Genomic DNA, 20,111 nt, shown 5'->3' with positions numbered 1-20,111 from the left:
CTTTTCTCTGCTCCAGGTTGGGTCTTCTCGCGATCCTGGTCTTCCTCCCCCACCTCCCCTGATCTCTTTGGGTGCAGGTGTGGGGCTGCTATGTCCCAGTCAGCTTTATCAGAACTGTAGCAACTGAGTGACGGGCGCTGATGGGGAGATGGGGCCCACGTGAGGCCCCTTGGGTCCCCACTACTCCTCGAGGGAGGAACCAGTCGCTGTCTTAACCCCAGCTCTCCAGAGCACCACCTCCTGCCTCCCACCTCCTGGGCTCCCACTCTGCGGGTTCTGCCAGGAGACACCGCCCCCTCGATGCCCTGACATGCCCAGGTTTGGGTCCGATGTGATTGCCAGCCCCTGGGCTGCCAGTCCAGAGGCTTCTGCTGCCGGGGATCGGGACCCCAGCACCCTGCTCAGTGGGCGTGGCCTCTCCCACAACTCCAGCTGCAGCCTCCCCTTGTCTCTTGGCGGGGCTTGCTGGGGGTGGGGGGGGCCTCTCCTCTCCACATTACATCAGCTTCCAGCCCAGGACCCCTGGGGTCTGCTAAGGGAGGGCCTTTTATTAATTTTTTTCCAGGGGAAATAATTCCACCCTTGTCACAGGGATTTCTGCATTCAGCTCTTTAGAGGCCTGGCTTCCTCCCTCCTCCTCCCACCTCCTCCTTCCCCCCCACCCTGCGATGCTCTGAAAAAGGGGACAGATTAGTTTCCTTGAATTGGGGCCCAGAGGAAGGCAGGGAGCAGGGAGAGCATGGAGCTGGGAGTCAGGGGTCTAGGGTCTGCTCCCCCCCGACTGCTGTGTGATCTGGGTTGGGCCCTTGCCCTCTCTGGGCCTCGGCTTCCTGCTCGTGTCCTGGAGTCCACCTGCCATCTGCAGGTGGGCAGTGCCCAGCACATCCCACTCTGGAGAGCGGACTTGATGGAGTGAATTTCCATCCTGCTCTCACCTTGGGGCAGCTCTCACTTGATGGAGTGAATTTCCATCCTGCTCCCACCTTGGGGCAGCCCCTCCACCTGTTGAGGGGGTTTGTGGGTGTGGCAGGGTCCTAGGGGGCCTGGCGCATTGGCCAGGCCAGGGTGGAGGAAGACCCGGCTCTGTCTGGGGTTGGAGAAGCAAAGGCAGCCTTGACTCTGGTTGGTTCCCCCACAGCGCCTCCTCTAGTCTCGGGATTTAGGGGCCGTCCAGGGGCCGATTGGCCAGAGGGCAGAGGCCTCAGCGTCTAGCCTGCCGTGCGCTCCTGGGGGCCCCTGCCCTGGGCTCACCACTCCTGGCTGCTCCTTCTGCTTTGCTCCGCCTACCTTTTTCGCTTTGCTTCTCATCCCTCCATGCCTCTCATCACGCCCGTCTGCCCACCCCCTCCAGTGCTGACCCTGATCGAGTCCTCCAGCTCTGCAGGCCCTCAGCCCCTTCCCCCGCTCTCTGGGCAGGCAGAGCCGGACCCCCGCCCCACCAGAGTCCGGCGCCCCGGGCCTCTGCACCCCGTTCTGTGCACACGTGCGTTTGAGCCCCTCCCGCCCTCCCCGAGGCCCACATCTGGCCGGAGTGCTCGGTTTCCCGGCTGTAAATCGCCTCCCACTGCCCCTTGGCATCTGCTCGGGTTTCAGCTCCAGGAGTCTCTTTCTTGGGGGGGGGGTGCTTAGGGTGGAGGAGACTCAGCTGGCCCCTCCCTTTATCCGGCGGCTGCAGGGAGAGACGCTTGGGCCATGTCGTTAGAGATCCTTCCGTCCAAGTCCTGGGCGAGCTGTGGTTTCTAGCAGGTGGCGGGGCAGGAACTGGTTGTAATTAGATTTCCCTTCTCTGTTCGCACCTTCCCTCCTCCGCTCGGCAGTTGAGGCCAGCCTGCCCCCTGGTGTCCCCCACCCTGCAGTGGGAGGGGCTTCCTCCTGGGGGCCCCGGCTTGCGTCATGGGACAACCTGCAGGCAGTGGACTCTCTCTAGCCTGCCTCCCTTGACATCCCTGGACAGGGTCTGCAGCCTCAGGGCCTGCCACAGCCCCCGGTGGATTTAATTCTCCCTCTCCGGGGGGGTGACCCTCCAATCCCCAGGCCAACCCACCAGGCTCAGACCCTTGTGCCCACATGTCCCCAGAAGCAAGGGGACAGTGGATTCTAGCTGGTCCCGTGGACATCTGCCCTGGACCACCCACTTCTTGGCTAGCCACACCTGGGGAAGTGACTTGTTTGGGCTGTGGAAGGGCCTCTCGGGGCCTCCACCAGAACAGTCTAAGAGGGAAAGATCGTCTAAGCTAGAGCTACTTAAAGTGGGGCCTGTGGGCCAGCGCTGATGATGGTGACGTAGGGCCAGAGTAGAAAGTACACATTCAGAGATGTTTGCAGTGGGGCTTCCCCGGGGGTCCTCAGATGGTAAAAAAATCTGCCTGCAGTGCAGGAGACCCAGGCCTGATCCTTGGGTCGGGAAGATCCTCTGAAGAAGGAAATGGCAACCCACTCCAGTATTCTTGCCTGGGAGATCCCCGTGGCCAGAGGAGCCTGGTGGGCTACAGTCCATGGGGTCGTGAAGAGTCGACCATGACTGAGCACCTAGCACGCTACCAGTGGTCGGGACTCTACGCTCTCACCGCCAGGGGTCTGGGTTCCATCCTTGGTCCTGGAATTAAGATCCCACAAGCCGTGCGGCGTGACTGAATAAATAAATAAAAATAAAAAAGTGTAGAAATAGAGGGAACTATTGGCAGTGGTTGACGTGGCTGTCTGAGGGTAGTGTGCTGTTTCCTGGGGAAAGCGTGGAGGAGGGGTCATGGATCCTGGTGGCTGGAACCAAATAGATTCTTTGGGACTTTCCCTTGAAGCTGAAGGACTTGTCTTTTGTGGAACAGGGCATCGGCCAGTTTGGATGTTGCTGGACTCTCCAGGCGGTTCTCCAGGGGTGAAAGCTGGGATTGTCCCTCCCGAGCATGACCACCTCAGGGCCCAGGATGGACCGGAAATGAAAGGCCTGGCACTTGCCACCGATTGGTTGGGAAGTGCTGCCCTCAGCATCCCAACCTGCCCGCATCCCGGGAAGAAACTCGGGGGTTTCTTGGGAGAAGCTGCAGGCTCAGACTTGATGTGGGAAGTTGAGAACAGGCTCAACTTTGAGGATGCAGGCTCAAGGAAAGTTCAATAATTCTGAGGGGACTTGGAATGAGGAAGGTTTGTAGGCATGGGAAGTTAGCGGGGAGCTTGGGGTCTGTGCTCGGAGGATGTGGGGATGGTTTGAGGTTAGGCTGGGAGAGCAGATGGCTCCTTGAGGTCCCCTGGGTGATGACACAAAGAAACACTAGGTTCCTGGGAAGGACAGAGGGGAGAATGGGCTTACTCATGTGAGCCAGTGGAGGTTTGGAGGTGCATGGTGAGGGGCTGAGGAGAAATTTGGGGTTTTATTTGGAAGACGAGAAGGACATTTGGATGGGTGTCGGGTAAGGACTCAGAGAGTTTCAGGGTTTGCTGGAGGAGGCCACAGGGAAGCCCTGGGGAGAGGGGGTGTCTGGGTTCACAGGAGGGGGTTTGGGATGCTGTACAGGAGGCTGAGGGGGAGAAGGAAATGGCAACCCACTCCAGTATTGTTGCCTGGGAAACCCCATGGACAGAGGAGCCTGGCGGGCTATACAGTCCATGGAGTCACAAAGAGTGAGACACAGCTGAAGCGACTGAGCACGCACACAGCCACATGGATGGATCCAGGGAGCATCATACGGAGTGAAGTAAGTCAGACAGAGGAGGAGAAATATCATATGACATCTCCTATATGTGGAATGTAAAAGGGAAGGAGAATGTTTGCAAAAATCTCTCAGCCTGTCCCCTGAAGGCTTGCTCCTTGGTGCCAAGACCTTTCCTGGCTCAGCTTCTCCGTCTCTCTCAGTGCCAAGGCAGCGTGCCCGCTCTGAGGGGCTTGCAGGGGGTCTGAGCTCAGAGCCCCTGCCCCAGTTCTCGTCAGCCTCGCTCCAGATGGCTTTTCCAGCCCGCCCGGCCCCCACCACAGCAGTGATGGATGCCCAGCCTGCCCGGAGAGCGTGCTGGAGTCTCTGCCAGCTCTCCTCCCCTCCCCTTTGCCCTGACTCTACTCCTCAGGGTCCCACATGTCTTTCGGGGTTCAGCTGGAGCCCTGCTTGCTCGAGGAAACTTTGCGTGACCTTGTCCTCCCCAGGTGATCGCGGCGTTTCCCCTGCTCCCTCACCTGCCCCTGGCCTGCCTGGCGCGGTTCTGACCTGACCTTCCCGTGCACACATGCCTGCCCAGCGGGGCCTGGGCAGCTCCAACACCCTGTCTTAGGTGCTTGGGTGTCTGAAGGCGTCCCTCCCTGCCCCCTGGCCCAGCCCAGGCCCACTCTGCAGACCTTACAGGGCAGCTGTTGGAAGAACAGCCCTGCACATGAACAAGTCACTGCCTTGGGTGGGCGATGGGCACAGGGGGCCTCCCCATGCTGCTCAGCAGGGGCTGGTGGCACTCATCCACGTTGGGGGCTAGGGACCTTCTCCTCAGGACCAGCTGTTTCCCTGTATTTCCCACCATGCCTGATGCCCACTTTCTCCATCTGGCCCTTGTCTGGCCTGTCCCATGTGGCCGGCAGGTGAATAGCAAGATGTGGTGTCAGGGGACTTCCCTGGGAGTCCAGTGGCTAAGACTCTGCTCTCCCACTGCAGGGGCCCCGGGTTTGATCCCTGATCAGGGAACTAGGTCCCGCATGCTGCAACTAAAGATTCTACATGCCACAACTAAGGTCTGGAGTGGCTGAATAAATAAATAAATAAATAAATATATATATATATATATATATATATATAAGTTGTGGTTTCAGACGACATGCCAAAGCTGAAATGGGGGTGGATGCTCCCAGGATCCTGTGAGAGGTGTGCTTCACGGATGGGGAAGGGGCTGACCCACACTTTCTGGAGGCTGAGAGCTGCTGACTGCTGCTCCTGGGTTGACACTACTCAGCGCGTGCCCTTCTAGGGGGCCTGCCGCCTGCCACTCTGTCCCTTGCCCGGCCTTTTCTGGAGCACCCCCCACCCCCAGCACACACACAACCACATACCCACCCCATTCTCCCCTCTTAGTAGCTGAGTTTCCCTTCTTTGATGGGAGTCCCAACCCTCCTTCCTTGGGAGCCACGTGGGGTTTGGGGTGGCTCCCGCCTCCCGCCTTCCCTGGGCAGGGCTGAGTGGGTTCCCAGGCTGGTCCTCGCCACCGTAGGAAAGGGCTGCAGGATGAAAGGTGATCTATACATGTAAGGCGATGATTATTTATTTGACAGGGACAGCTGCCGGCAGCGGAGAATGTAATCTAGTAATCCTTTTGTGCGAATCGGATTGGAGGCTCAGCACGCTGGCTCCAGCAGCCAGAGGGCCTGCCCCTGGCCCCCTGCCCCCACCCCCCCTGCTCTCCTGTACGGTTGTGGGCACTCTTGCACCCGTGTTCCCCGGAGCGTGCATGCGTGCGGCTTGCACACACGCCGACACCCTCTTTCTTTTGTTTTTTGGCTCATTGTAAACATCTTACATAACCAGCCACAGTAGGAATCCAGATTGGTGTGCTGTCATTAACTCAACTGAAGAGTTTCTTTGAGTTTTCCCACCAGCATCCTTTTGCTGTTCCCAGACCCCGCCTTGCATTTAATTGTCATGTCTCTTTTGAGGCTCCTCCAACCCGTGACCATGCCCTGCTGTTTCTTTCCCTTTTGTGGCCTTGATGGTCACTTTGTAGGAGGCTGGCATTTCCTTGTGACTGGGGTGAGGTTGTGCATTTTTGGCAAGGATGCTGCAGGTTGGGGGGCTGGGTCCTCAGTGCATTGAGCCACAGGGCGCACACATCGGTATATTTTTTTTGGTTGCACTGGGTCTTTGTAGTGGTGCATGCGCTCAGTTGCCCCTTGGCATGTGGGATCCTAGTTCCCTGACCAGGGATCGAACCGGAGTCCCCTGTGTTGAAAGGCGAATTCTTAACCACTGGACTGCCAGGGCAGTCCCAGCATGTCTTATCGCTGCTGATGTTAACCTCGATGCTTAGACAAGGTGATGCTGGCCAGGCAGCTCTTCTGTGAAGTGACTCTTTGTCTCTTGGTAATGAATAGACGTCTTGTGGGGAGGTGCGTTGAGACTATACAAATATCCTGTTTATCCTCCAACTTTTACTCACTAATTTTAGCGTCCATCAGTGGTTCTTTCCTGCAGTAGCTATTATTGTGGTGTCTGCCTAATGTTCATTTCCTATTTTCCTCATTTCCACTACACTGGTTAATTGGAATTCTCTGGAAAGAGCCGGCCCTTCTCTTTCCTTTCTTCCTTTTATTTATTTGCTGACTTATTAAGTGGTCTTTTATCATTAGAGTCACAGTATTTATTTTTTAAAGTATACACTATATAACACATGCATGGATATGTGCTGTGTAGTAAGGATCACGGATGTGTATTCTGTCCTACAGGTTGTTGTTGTTCAGTCGCTCAGTCGTGTCTGACTCTGTGAGCCCATGGACTGCAGCACTCCAGGCTTCCCTGTCCTTCACGATCTCCTAGAGTTTGCTCAAACCCGTGTCCATCAAGTCGGTGATGCCATCCAACCATCTCATCCTCTGTCGCCCTCTTCTCCTCCTGCCCTCAATCTTTCCCAGCATCAGGGTCTTTTCCAGTGAGTCAGTTCTTCGCATCAGGTGGCCAAAGCATTGGAGCTTCAGCCTCAGCATCAGTCTTTCCAATGAATATTCAGAGTTGATTTCCTTTAGGATTGACTGGTTTGATCCCTTGCAGTCCAAGGGACCATGGGGTGGCCTTCTTTATATCCGGGGGTAAGGGCACCCCCATCTCAACGTATCTCACTGAGCTGGGGGCTGGAGATTCCCACTGCTTATGGGGAAACTGAGTCCTGGGAAAAGATAAACATGCCAAGCCCCGTTTGCCAATGGCATGTGCATAGCGAGGTCAGGAAGGGCAGGGACCAGGTGTCCTTGGCATCCCAGCCATCCTCTCAGCCAGGATCATCCTGTCCTGCTCTCTCCTCGTGTTCGTGTCCAGATGGCTGGGGGGAGGCATGGCTGGCACCGGCCAAGGTGATGTATGACCACACGGGGCTCAGCAGCGAGGGCTCGGACATTAGGGGTGTCAGGCTGGGAAATCGGAAATTAAAGGCCCAGAGCTGGGGCCAGCATCACCTCCCCATGGTGCAGTGTTCTGAAATCACCCGCGGTGGGCTTCATCCACATGGGTACATGGGAGGGGAGGCCTCTTGGCAGGCTGGAGAGACAGATGGGCTGCGGGCACCGGGCCTGCCCCCCCAAGGCAAGCTGCAGGCCCTTGGGGCTTGGCGTGAGCTTCTGCGATCAAGCTCCTGCTGGCGCGGGCATGGAACTCTCTCCACTTAGAAGCTGTGTGCCCGGGCAGGACAGTTCCCTTGCTGGCCTCAGTCTCCTCGTCCATAATTTGCGAACAGTGGACCAGATGACCTTTGCGGTCTCTGGGCCCCAACATCGCCGAGATTTATGATCTGTGGTCACTGAGAGAGTGGTGACTGGGTTGTGGCTGATGGCAAAGGGGCAACCGTGGCCCGGCATGGCAGAGTGTGGCTCTCCCCACCTGAGGTCTCAGAGCTGAGCTGGCCCTGCAGTCAGGAAGACTTCTTGGAGGAGGTGGCCTCTGAAAAGGTAGGAAAGAGGACTTTTCTGTATATATGTTCTCTCTGGACATTCTGTTTGTCATGTTGTCCACCTCTCTGTCTTTCCTACAGGTATTTTTTGAGAACTGGCTTCCCAGGTGACACAGTGGTTAAGTATTCACCTGCCAAGGCAGGCAGTAAAAGAGATGCAGGTTTGATCCCTGGGTCAGGAAGATCCCCTGGAGGAGGAAATGGCAACCCACTCCAGGATTGCCTGGAAAATGCAATGGACAGAGAGCCGGGCGGGCTACAGTCCATAGGTCGTAAAGAGTCAGACACAGCTGAGTGACTAAGCACGCGCACACACACACACACACAGGTACACACACACACACACATAGGTACACGCGCACACACCCACACACAGGTACACACACACACACAGGTACACACACACACAGGTACACACACACACAGGTACACACACACACGCACCCCTGCTGTGCACCAGGCTCTGTGCTGTGAACAAGGTGAGTAAATTTCATTCAGGACCTGATGTCTAACAGAGAGGAAGGTAGGCCCTAGGCAGAGTGTTGCTGGATTAATTTATGGCACCTGGAATACTCCCGGGCGCCTGCCTCTCTTCATGACTCTGTTCTGCCTCCTTGCCCCTTCCTTATCCCGCTGTGTGGCTCTCTTCATCTCTTCACAGCCAGGGCCTTCCCGAGGTTCTGGGCTCTCTTGGGCCAGAAACTCAAGAAGCCCTGGGTCATGCCCTTCCTACTTGTGTGTTTGCGGCCTTCCTGGCAGAGGAATGGCAGGGCCCCTCTTCCTGCACTGTTGTCTAGACCCCATAGCCTCTGAAGGGTAGTAGGCCCTAAGCTTTGGAATCAGACATTCTGGGTTTGTGTTCAGACTGTGACCCTTAACAAACCTGCATGAGTCACTCACCTTCTCTGAGCCTGAGCATCCTCATCTGGAAGATGGGTTTACCTGTGCTTACCTTGCAGCAGTTTTGGGGGATCAAGTGGGAAAATGCAAGTGAAAGTAACTACCTTGGTGGTACCTTGAATATTCTCATTGTTCAGTTGCTAAGTTGTACCCGACTCTGGAACCCCATGGACTACAGCATGCCAGGCTTTCCTGTCCTTCACCATCTCCCGGAGTTTGCTCAAACTTATGTCTATTGAGTCACTGATGCCATCCAACCATCTCACCCTCTGTCGTCTCCTTCTCCTCCTGTCCTCAATCTTTCCCAGAGTCAGGGTCTTTTCTAATGAGTTGGCTCTTTGCATCCGGTGGCCAAAGTATTAGGACTTCAGCTTCAGCATCAGTCCTTCCAATGAATATTCAGGACTGATTCCTTTAGGATTCACTGGTTTGATCTCCTCACAGTCCAGGAGACTCTCAAGAGTCTTCACCACAGTTCAAAAGCGTCAGTTCTTTGGCACTCAGCCTTCTTTATGGTCCAACTCTCACATCCATTTATGACTACTGGAAAAACCATAGCCTTGAGTAGATGGACCTTTGTTGGCAAAGTGATGTCTCTGCTTTTTAATACGCTGTCTAGATTTGTCATAGCTTTTCTTCCCAGAAGCAAGCATCTTTTAATTTCATGGCTGCAGTTAATGTCTGCAGTGATTTTAGAGGCTCCCCCCCCAAATATAGGAGGAGCTTGATTGCAACTAGCTTTTGCCCCTCCCTTCCCCTCCATCTGGGTTTGCAGCCAGGAGTCTGGGATGGAAGCAGAGGAGCCCAGCTCTCTGCAGGACATCCTTCAGCAGAAATTGGGCAGTAGGACGATGGCAGGAGGGTGCCTCTGCTCTGAGGCAAAGTGAAGACCTCGCATGAGGCGGGCCAGGAGTCTTCTAGGGGCTGGAGAGAATGACAAGCGCCCCAGGCATCCTAAAAATGAAGTGTGTGTGACAGCTGCCTGCTGCCCGCTGCCAGGTGCTGGGGCCAGGGAGACCCTTGCCGAGCTGGTGGGTCTGCTGCAGCCCTCCATCCTGGCGGTGTCTCCCCTGAAGCAGTGGGAAGCGGCCCCCTCCCCTCTAGGTTTGCCCTCCCGCTCGCTCCCCCCCTCCCCAACGCTTCCTCTGGATTCCGTCTGAGCAGCTTGGTCCCGTCCTGCCCGGGGGGAGAAGAGCATCTACTTGACCAGAGCTTCAGAGCTGGAGATGTTCTCACTCGCCCCGCCCAGGGCACAGTCACCGGTTCCACATGGCCTCTGAGCATTTGAGGTGTGGCTGGTGCACCCGAAGGACTGAATTTTCCCTTTTATTCAGGCTCAATTAGCCTTCCCTTGACAGTGGCCGCGTGTTGCTCGTGGCTGCCGCATTGGACAGGACGGTTCTCCATCAGGAGTTTCCTCTTGCAGTGTTACTACCCCTGGGGGGGGATCCCCTTTGGTGTGAGATGTGCTGAGTGGGTGATGTGCTCTTGGTGAGGTGTTGCTGAGCTGTGTGGGGGGCTTACATAGGTGTGGGGAGCATAGCTTGGCAGGGAAAGGGTGGCCCTTGGGAGTCTGATCTGGGCACATTTGGAGATTGAGTTGGGGTCTGCAGAGGGGTTGGGAAGGGCTGCATTTATCTGGGAGACGCAGAAGAACTAGGGGCAGTGTTCTGAGCGGGTCTCTTAGAGGAAAGGGATGAAGGGGCTACATCCCAGGGTTATTGGCCAAAGGGCTGCGTGGGTTTCATAGGAACTGGAGGAGACCCACAGACCATCGAGTCTAGCTCACTCTTCTTGCTGATGAGGAAGCTGAAGGCCTGTTGCAGACCATGGTGTGGTTCCTCTCCATCCAAAGTGGAAGGGTTAGTTGCTCTGTCGTGTCCCTCCCTTTGTGAGCCCACCGACTGGAGCCGCCAGGCTCCTCGGTCCATGGGGATTCTCCAGGCAAGAATACGGGAGGGGGTTGCCATCCCCTGCTCTAGGGGATCTTCCCGCCCCAGGAATTGAACCCAGGTCTCCTGCATTGCAAGCAGGTTCTTTACCGTCTGAGCCACAAGGGAAGCCATCTAAGTAAGGGCCACCCTACAAAGTAGAGAGTGTCATCCTCATTTTGCAAGGCAAAATGATAAATTTTGCAACAAAGGTGACGATAAATCAAAGTCACAAAGGTTTTTAGTGGAACCAAGAGTGACCCCAAGTTTGTCAAGAGTTGCAAGCTTAATTTATGACAGAACCACTGTCCGCTGACCGCCAGGCCAGCCCTCCACACCACAGGTCATTGTGTGGCCCTTCCCCGTGCTGGGTGGGGTCAGGATCTGGGCATTTACCTGCAGTACCAGGTGTAACCAGTCCAGTCCCACGCGGGTGGAGGGTGTGGTCCGTTTGCATAGAACACAGCCAGGCAGTGTGGGGCTGCCTGCTCCAGGGCCCAGATGTGTGACCGCTGCTGTGCAGCCTTGCTTTGGGGGGATCTGGGGACACTCGGCTGCCTGGATGACCAGGAGGGCAGGGGGCAAGGTGGGAGGGGGCTCCTGGCGGAGGCCCCTTCTCTCTCCTTTCTCTCCAGCTCTGGCTGGACTCTGCCCAGGCAGGGGGAGGGGCTTCCCTCTGTCCAGCTGTTGCAGCTGTCTCAGCTCCATCAATCTCATCCAGGGCTGGGAGGAAGGAGGGGGCCAGGGGAAGAGGGGGCCTCTTGGGTGTGTCCAGCCGAGGCTACTCTGGCCCCTGCCTCTGAGAGGAGTCTCCAGCTGCCAAGGGAGGGGGCTGGGGTGGTGTGTGTCCCCCCATGCCCACCCCCGGGCTCCTGGTTAAATTGTGGGCTGTGGATGGCTCAGCTTTCATCCTCCCAGCAGGGCCACTTTTTTACTGAAAAGAATAGGGATGAAATCTTCCCTCACCTCACCAGGACTCTCCTGCTGCATGTTTTTGTGCACAAATCAGGGAATGACCCCACCACCTTCAGGATGGGGAGGTGGGCTCAGGCTGGAGATGAAGGGGACAGGTCTCCTTCCTCCTGCTTGATGGTTTGATGTGATGGGACTCTGGGAGGATGTCAGCTGTCAAGAAACAGGTGGGCTACATCCTCCAGTCTGGGCAGGAGTGGGACAGGTATCATTCCTGGCATCAGCCTCTCCTGCAGTCAAATGTGTGCCTGGCCTCGTTCTTTCTTTCTCATGAAGTTTAGCTGAGTTTCCAATACCTTAATACAGGCTCTAGTACTCTGCATTCTTCAGGAGCTAAAGGCAGGGGGTGAAAAGTAGAGTTAGCCCTCTTTCTTGGGCAGACCTCAGTTTGCCAACCTACAAAATGGAGAGAGGGACTGCTACCCCGTTTCATTCCGACAGGTAGCAAACAACATCTTGGCGTAGAAAGTTGACTTGAGCTCTTTGGAAAATAACTCTAGGAGAGAGTCATTTATTTTTGTTTTGATTTCTTAGCCTCATCCGGTCCCAGCTCCAAGACCAAATGGGCTTCAGCCAAGTAACGTACATCCGTGATTCCAGACCTGGCATTGAGCTGGAGACATCTGGGAGCCCTTGAATAATTCAGACTCCTGGGCCCCCCACACCCCTCCCAGAACATCCGTGTCTCACACTGCGTCAGTGGGGCAGGAATCTGTATTTTGACAAACTTCCCAGATGATTTCAATGCAAAGTGAGGTTTGGGACGGTCCAGGTCTTCCGCCTTTTCGGGGGAAGTCTGGCAAATAGATATTTCCAGTGCTCCTTTCCGAGCGGGCGGTCCCGACTCCCAGGACACTTCTTCACTTGTCGGTTCATGGATTCGTCCACTTGGCCCGCTGACATTGACCCAGTGTCTGCAGCATGCTGGAGGCGGCTCCGGGCGGAGGGGTGCAGGCAGAATGGAGCCCCCTTGGTCTGACCGGGTTCTTGGCCAGAATTAGGGGCTTACCCACTCTTCCTACACCTATTGAATAAGAAGGAACCTCAGTCACCCCTGCTCTGAGGCCCACAGAGACCAAGGGGCTTGACTGAGGCCATTTGGGTGAGCTGGCGTATGTGGTGGTTGTTGAGAGTGGGGTCTGGAGGGGACTGGGCTTCCTTTAGGAAAAACTGCACCTTGTAGCCTGTGGTGGGGTGTGGTCTCTCTGCACCCCCGAGGTGTGTGCAGATGATACATTAGGCCTGGTTCCAGCCACATGCCGTCGGTCCATTTCCAGAACTCCAGGTTCTTGCTTGCAGTGCGAGAATGACGTGCCCGCTTACTACAGGCTCTTAGAGGGGACCGTGTGCGTGATTCACGCCAGGGGCTCGGGAGATGCTGGAATTTCTTCTCCACCATTTTATTTGGTCTCTGGAGTGAGGACAGCATTGTTTTTTGGCCTCAGTTTTCTGAACCCTGCTTCCAGCGGCGGGGGCGGTGGTGGGGGGCGCGGGGAGGGAGTAGAGTGGGGTGGGGTGGGGTGGTGGGGGTGGTCGGGAGCGAATTCCCACTGCAGGGCTGGGTTGGGGTGGCAAGCTCAGGCCCTGCAGGGGGGTGCCTGCCGCCCCTTCCTCACCCTGGGCCTGGCCCTGCCTGGGGGAGTCCGGCCCCTCGTCCAGGGCTTTGAACCCAATCCTCCCCACACAGCCCCATGCAAATTGCTGGAGTGCTCCATGTTTTGTTTCTCAGGAAGGCCCCCCACCCCCATCCAAGCCTTTGTCCTTCCGCTCACATGAAACTCTGTCAACATTTTTTCCCAATGAAGTCCTTCCTCCCCGAGCACGGCTCCAGTCTCCAGCCGGCTTCTCTGGCCAGGGACACAGTTGGATCGCAGTTGCTAGCGCTTCCTGGAGCTTAGATCCCTGAGGAGCTATAAACGTTCAGGAGTGTTCCTGGCCCCTCTTTCCTCCGGGAGGCCCGGGGCTGGCGTTACCTGTGTCCCTGGGGTCTGCTGCCAGTTGGAGTTTCTGAAACAGATTTGCCGATTCCTGGCGCTGGGCCCCCCCACCGCCCCCCACAACTGCACATCAGGGCGTGGAGGACCAGGGAGGGGGGATTTGGGTAATGGCTGGGCCGCATTCCTCCCATTCTTTTCTCACAGGAAAAAGTGCCTGGAAATAACCCCATGGGGATTGCTTACAGGAGGGGCCGCCTGCCACCCGCCTCTCCAGCCTGTCCCTACCTCCTCCCCTCCTGGCAGATGCCACCAGCTGGGCAAGCTCCAGGGGCTGCCAGTGCCCCTCTGTGGGCCTGATGGCCGGACCTTGTGGCTGCCCTCTTCCCACCCTTGCTGGTAAGGAAGCGTGGCCCCATCCCTGGGCACTTGCTCTGCCAACCCCAGGGGCTGGACCCAAGGGGGCAGCAGTGACTGAAATCTCCCTCCTCCCTCCCTCCCTTTCTTCCTTCTTTCTTTTTTTAATAAAAAAGCCATCTCAGGAACTGAAAAATGAAAGCCCGACAATTGAGTTTCAGCGCCTTCCCCTGCAAATGGGATGCCCTGTGGATGCGGGCTGCCTTGAGGAGTCTTTTCCTTCTCCAGCTCTTGGTCCCACGGGAATTCAGAGCAGGAAATCACTCCCCGGGGAGCCTGAGCCTTTGGATGGTGCGGGTAACGGAGTTTCTCTGTCTTCTGAGGCCCCAGCTCTCCCTCATGGTTAACCAAACATGAGGCAGCTGCCACCCCACCGCCCTCAGCAGAGGGGGACACCCCACATGTCCCCCCTCCCTTGACCACTGCGGGGTCAGGTCTTCTGGTGTCCACAGGACCAGAACCTCAGGCCCGCCCTCACCTGGAGCCTCTCCATGGAGTCTGGGTTGATGCTAAGCTGAGCCCGCCTTCTAGAAGGTGCTTGGGTGCTTCCTGTGCTCTGAATTACCAGTCCCTTCCCTAGAGCTGGCTCCTGAGTCTACAGTGGTGGGCATGGTGAAGCGTGTATTGGAAAGAAAAGAGCGAGTGAGGGACAGGCCTGTCTGGAGGCCCCAGAACCTCTCTTTCCTGACATGGAATCAGAAGACAGGTTCTGAACCCATGACCAATGGCAGAGCAGTAGAGGGTGGCCCCAAGGTGTCAGCTGGGCCAGAGGAGCTGAACTCCCCTTTACCCTGCAGAGTGGGGGCGGCGGGTACAGAGGGGTCTCCTCTGAAGCCCCCAGCTTTTCGCTGCTGGACCTGTCTGTGTAACCCCCAGGGACTCCCGGGGAAAGGAGCCATGCCTGATCTCATCACTCTCTGGTTGGGCTGTACTCACTCAATTTGGGATCAGGAGAGGGATGGGTATTAAAAAAATTGCTTCTTGTATAAATAATGCTGTGCAAAAAGAATACAAATCAAAGGAAGAGACAGAGAGAAAAGACCTGCCACCTGCCACCTTGACAAATCAACTTTCCATTTTCCACCATGCCTTTAGTCCGTTCTTAGTTGCAAACATAATTTTTACATGGTTATAGTCATAATGTGGGTAGATTTTTTTCATTCTGTTTGCTTTAATATTCTCCCATAATCATCACAATTAGACTTTTAAGTGGCTGAGTTTGAGTTTTTATCAATTTCCCCATTGTTGGACATTAAGTTTGTTCAGGTTTTAATATACCTAAATAATCATGCATTAATAGTACTTGCAAATAAAACTGCATTAATATGCATTGATATATTAATATTGTATGTTTGTCTGTGTCTGTCTCTTCTCTTTCTCTCCTTTTCTTCGCCTCTCCTCCCTTTAAAATTTTTTTTAATTGGAGGATACTTGCTTTATAATATTGTGTCGGTTTCTGCCATACATCCGCATGAATCAGCCATAGGTATACACACATCCCCTCCCTCTTAAACCTCCCTCCCCGTTTCTCCCCGTCTTGTATGTGTCAAACAGCGGGCACTCTTTCCCAGCGTAATGGGAGATCTTGTTCTGGGCTGTGAAATGCCAGCCTGCAGTCAGGTGCCTGAGGGCAGACATAGGACTCAGATCTTCGTCTAAGTCTGACCTTGGAACCACCCAAGGCAGTGAGTTAGAAGTCCCTGTTTTAGAGGCTTGTTGTTGAAGCCGCTGTCCAGGGGCGTGGATTTGCACTGTGTATGTTTCACTCTGAGTGGTTCCTAAGAGGCTGCCCTTCCACAGCAAGAGAAGAAGATCCAGTGCTCACCCGCGGGGGCTCGTGGTCAGAAGTGAACACCGCGCACATTTGGTTCCACCAGCCAAACTGGACGCAGCGCTGCAGGCTCAGGTGCGTGAGACAGGCCTCGCCCCACTGTGCGGATGCACCTGCTGTCCAGGGCCTGCTGCTGCATCAGAAACAGCCTGGTACTGCCTGAGCCTCCGTTTCTCAAGGGAAGCCCGCACCCCTGACTTGAGGGGTAAAATCTGATTTTTAAGTGTTGGCAACTAACTAAAAAAATGTAAAACACGATGCATCCGGAATGAAATATACCTGCCATTAGGGTACCAGTCGTGGCCCCTGCTCTCTGTGTTGTGTCTGGGTCACTTGTTATGTTGGGCCCCTTGTGCTGTGCTTAGCGGCTCAGTTGTGTCCAGCTCTTTTTCGACCCCGCCAGGCTCCTCTGTCCATGGAATTTCCCAGGCAAGAATACTGGAGTAGGAGTGCCATTTCCTTCTCCAGGGGATCTTCCCGACCCAGGGATCGAACCCACGTCTCTTATGTCTCCTGCGTTGGCGGGCGGGTTCTTTACCACTCATGCCACCTGGGACGACCACAGATCACACGCAGGGGAATGACCTGCACAAGGAGCACGATGTAGGAAGTGTCCTGTGATGGTTGACACTCCTGAGCAGAGACGCCCCGTTCTGAAAGTGCCTGGCTGGAGGAGGTCCTTCGTCGGTCCTCCTGAGGAGGCTGCTCGGGGGTTAGAACTAACCAAGCCGTCTTGAAGGACATGTTCTCTGTGCTCCGTCGGGTGTGTGCTGAGACGGGAATGTCTGTCTGTCAGTCTCGAGCAAGAGACCGCGTCATCATTTGCAGGCCCCCTGCCCGATGCAGAATGGGCACTGGAGATGGGGCCATGTGGGCGGTGGCTGAGCCGAGGAGGGAGGACTTGACCCCTGGGGCTGTCAGCGGGCGTTCGCTGCAGCTGGGTTGCCGGTCCCCTGCCCGCTGATAGCCGGAGGGACAACGGAGCGGGTCTGCATGAGGTGCTGTGAACTCCTCGCGAGAGAGAAGGGCTTGAAGCCACCGTATCGTTGTTTCCTTCCCCGGATGACAGCCCTGACGTACGAGCCTAGTGGTACTTAAGAAATATGACTTGTTGGAGAAATAAACACCCTGTGTTATTTATTATTTATTGAAAAAACAAAGCTTCCCTCAGCTGGGAGGTTTCAGATCACTGACAGTGTCGGGTCCCATTTTCCTCTGTTAATAACAGGTTGGTGTCCTTCCCGAGGCATCGGGAGCTCCAGATGTGTCTGGATGTTCCTCTGGAAGGAGTGACTGTGAAGGGGACGGGTGTCCAGGGTGTGGGGGTGCCTGGGTCCAGAGCCCGTCGTGGGGCCCTGCGCGGGGCACTCTGCACCTTCTCACGTGACCCCCTCCAGGACGGGGAGGCCAGTGGTTAGGAGTGGGTGCCGATCCCACCCACCACCTCTGGAGAGGACAGTCTCCCAGAATCTGGAATCAGGGCGAGATGGACTTTGCTTCTAAGAGTCGAGTAGAGTCCAGGGACCGAGAGCATCGTGAGGATGTGACCATGGGTGAGCAGTGGAGCAAGCCTGGACCCGCTGGGACCACTTTCTGGACGAGAAAGCCCTAGCTGAGGGGAGGTCTAGCTGATGGCCTGGAGTAAGTCCAGTACAGCTGCCCTTGGGTATCCAGGGATGGGGTTCCAGGAATCTCCCAGATGCCAAAATCTGCAGATGCTTGAGTCCCTTTGGTAAAATGGCATGGAATTTGCAAATAACCTGTGCACATTCTGCCATATACTGTAAATCATCTGTGCGTGCGGGCATGCTCAGTCGCTTCGGTCACGTCTGACTCTGACCCCGTGGACTGCAGCCCGCCAGGCTCCTCTGCCCACGGGGTTCTCCAGGCAAGCATACTGGAGTGGGTTGCCACTTCCTTCTCCAGGGGAGCTCCCCACCCAGGAACTGAGCCTGCGTCTCTTATGTCTCCTGCTCTGACAAGCGGGTTCTTTACCGCTCGCGCCACCCGGGAAGCCTGTACACAGGGTCAGTGCTACGTCAGTAGTTGCCAGTGTGCAACAAGTTCAACTTTTGAGTTTTTGGAACTTTCTGGAATTAAAAAAAAAATTTTTTTTTCAATCCATGGTTGCTTGAATCCTGCAGCTTCTGAAGGCCAATGATATCGATACAGGTGATACCCTTGCAGTATTGGGCACGAGTTCTCCCCACTGAGCCTCAGGCCAAGTGGGTGAGAGAGTGGAGAGCAGGGTTATTTCCACGTGTTTCACACTGGTGTGTATAGTTTGAGAATGGGGGTTTCCATGTGATATCACTCATGTGAAGTCTAAAATACGACATGAATGAACTTGTCTGTGAAACAGAAACAGACACCCAGATGCAGAGAACAGGCTTGGGGTTGCCACGAGGGAGGGAGTTGGGGAGAGAAGAAATGAATTTGGGATTAGGCAAACCACTATGCGTAGGATGGAGAAACAAAGAGGCCCTACAGGATAGCACAGGGAGCTATATTCAATATCCCGTGATAAAGCACAGTGGAAAAGAGAATGAAAAGGAATGTGTGTATATATATGTGTGTGTGTGTGTGTGTGTGTGTGTGTGTGTGTAACTGAACCACTTTGCTGTACAGCAAACACTGTACATCAACCATACTTCAATTAAAAAATAAAATAATTTTTTAAAAAAGAATGGGAGTTTCGAAACTACACAGAGTTTTCTGACCTTGATTAACCTGTTTAACTTCTGGACCCCGGTTTCTCCATCTGCGGAACGGGGGAGACTAATGCTCCTCTCACAGGAGGTTTTGTGAAGGCAAAGCAACTGAAGTAGTCGCTGGCACAGAGTAGACGTGGAATAACTACCAGTCGCCGTCCCTGTGGTCCGAGCAGCGGAAGCTGGGACAGGCCGTGTCTTGCACAAGGTCACAGACCTGGTGGGGGAACAGCAAGGGCTCGAACCGAGGCCGCTCGACCTCTTATGCCGAGTCCTCCCCTCCTCCATGTTGGTAAAGAATCCACCTGCAATGCAGGAGGCCCCGGTTCGATTCCCGGGTTGGGAAGATCCCCTGGAGAAGCAACAGACTGCCCATGCCAGTATTCTTGGGCTTCCCTTGTGGCTCGGCTGGTAAAGAATCTGCCTGCAATGTGAGAGACCTGGGTTCGATCCCTGGTTTGGGAAGATCCCCTGGAGAAGGGAAAGGCTACCTACTCTAGTATCCTGGCCTGGAGAATTCCATGGACTTCCATGGACCCTATGGACTCTATTCCATGGACTCTGTGGAATTCCTTAGAGTCCGTGGGGTTGCAAAGAATCGGACATGACTGAGTGACTTTCTCTTCACTTCATTTCTCCTCCTCTGAGTCCCTGGCCCTTCTTTCCCCGCTCCTGAAGAGCCAGAGGCTTGGCGGGACGTGGGCAGGCAGGCCCAGCGCCGTCCAGGTGCCTTGATGCCTGAATTGCACGTTATGGGCTGCGCCCCTGCTTACCTCTGATTATAGGGTGCCGATGGAGCAGCACGCCCTGATGAAAATGATGAACAGAAATGTACCGGGGCTTTTGTTCACCAAGCAACTCCATTGTGTGTCTCTCCCCTCCCCCTCCCTCCCTCTATTGCCTAAAAAAATACAAGAAATGGAAAAGATGAAGGGCTGTCAGCACCGGATCACAACACAGGCTCCAGGAGTTGGCAGCTTTTCAGGGCCCGCAGAGAGTCCCCTCAACTTCTTGCTTCCTAAATTTGATTACGATGAATTTGAGAGTGCCCCTCTTGGAACCAGGGAGTTTCTAGGGTCCGGCTCCCATTGAAGTCTTTTCTTCTGCTTTCTTTGTCCCCATCCTCCCCTATCCTGTGAATGCCTCGTGCAAGAGCCAGTGAAGTGGCCCCCAGCTGTCTGCTGGCCGTGCTCGAATCCCCTTCCCCTAGCCTGGCTCAGATGACATCCCTCCTCTGCCCAGAACCTTTGGCAGCTTGGTCACGAGCTCAGGTCTGTGCTTCTGAGCATAGCGGGCAGGCTATCGGGAACCTGACCTTGGTGTCCCTTTGCTGGGTATCCCCTGCTGCTCTTGGAACAAAGCTTCTGCTTCCGCTGCTCTGGCCAGCTTGCTGTTTGCTGAACAGGTCTGGAAATGACCTGCCTGGTGTCATGCATTTCCTTTGGCTTGGAAAGCCCCCAGCCCAGTGGACTCAGGCCCGTGCTTCAAGGATTAGCTGAAGTGCCAACTCTTCTGGAAACCACATCTTTCCCAGGAACATGCTCCTGTTCCGCCTGGCAGATGACAGACATGAGATGAGTCTTGAACTGTCTCTCGGACTGTGCGTGTCACGGCGGGACTTGGCAGGGCCTCCTGGGAGCTGTGCTGTCTGCCCCCTGTCCCCACAAGTCGTGGAGTGTGTTTGCTCCTGAATTGCACATGATCTAGCTTCTTAGGCATTTTTCTTCTTCACTGCAATGTTCTCCTACTTTCCCCACGGCTCAGTTTGGGTTAGGAGGTGAAGATGGAAGGA

General features: G+C 55.3%; 1 protein-coding gene across 2 annotated transcripts in view; it reads left to right on the top strand.

Moving 5' to 3' along the window:
* The window catches only part of TSPAN9 (tetraspanin 9), a 187,549-nt gene that overhangs the window by 53,516 nt on the left and 113,922 nt on the right, over positions 1-20,111 (top strand). The window contains exon 3 of one of the 2 annotated variants that reach the window (XM_052640234.1): positions 15,578-15,683. The exons of the other annotated variant lie outside the window; for it this stretch is intronic. The gene's annotated coding sequence lies outside the window, so the exon portion shown is untranslated. The remainder of the gene's footprint in view (positions 1-15,577; positions 15,684-20,111) is intronic. 2 annotated transcript variants of the gene reach the window in all.

The sequence above is a fragment of the Budorcas taxicolor genome, chromosome 5 (genome assembly GCF_023091745.1).
Source record: "Budorcas taxicolor isolate Tak-1 chromosome 5, Takin1.1, whole genome shotgun sequence".
Lineage (NCBI taxonomy): Eukaryota > Metazoa > Chordata > Mammalia > Artiodactyla > Bovidae > Budorcas > Budorcas taxicolor.
Note: the sequence above shows the minus strand (reverse complement) of the source record. Positions and strands in the feature narration are given on the sequence as shown.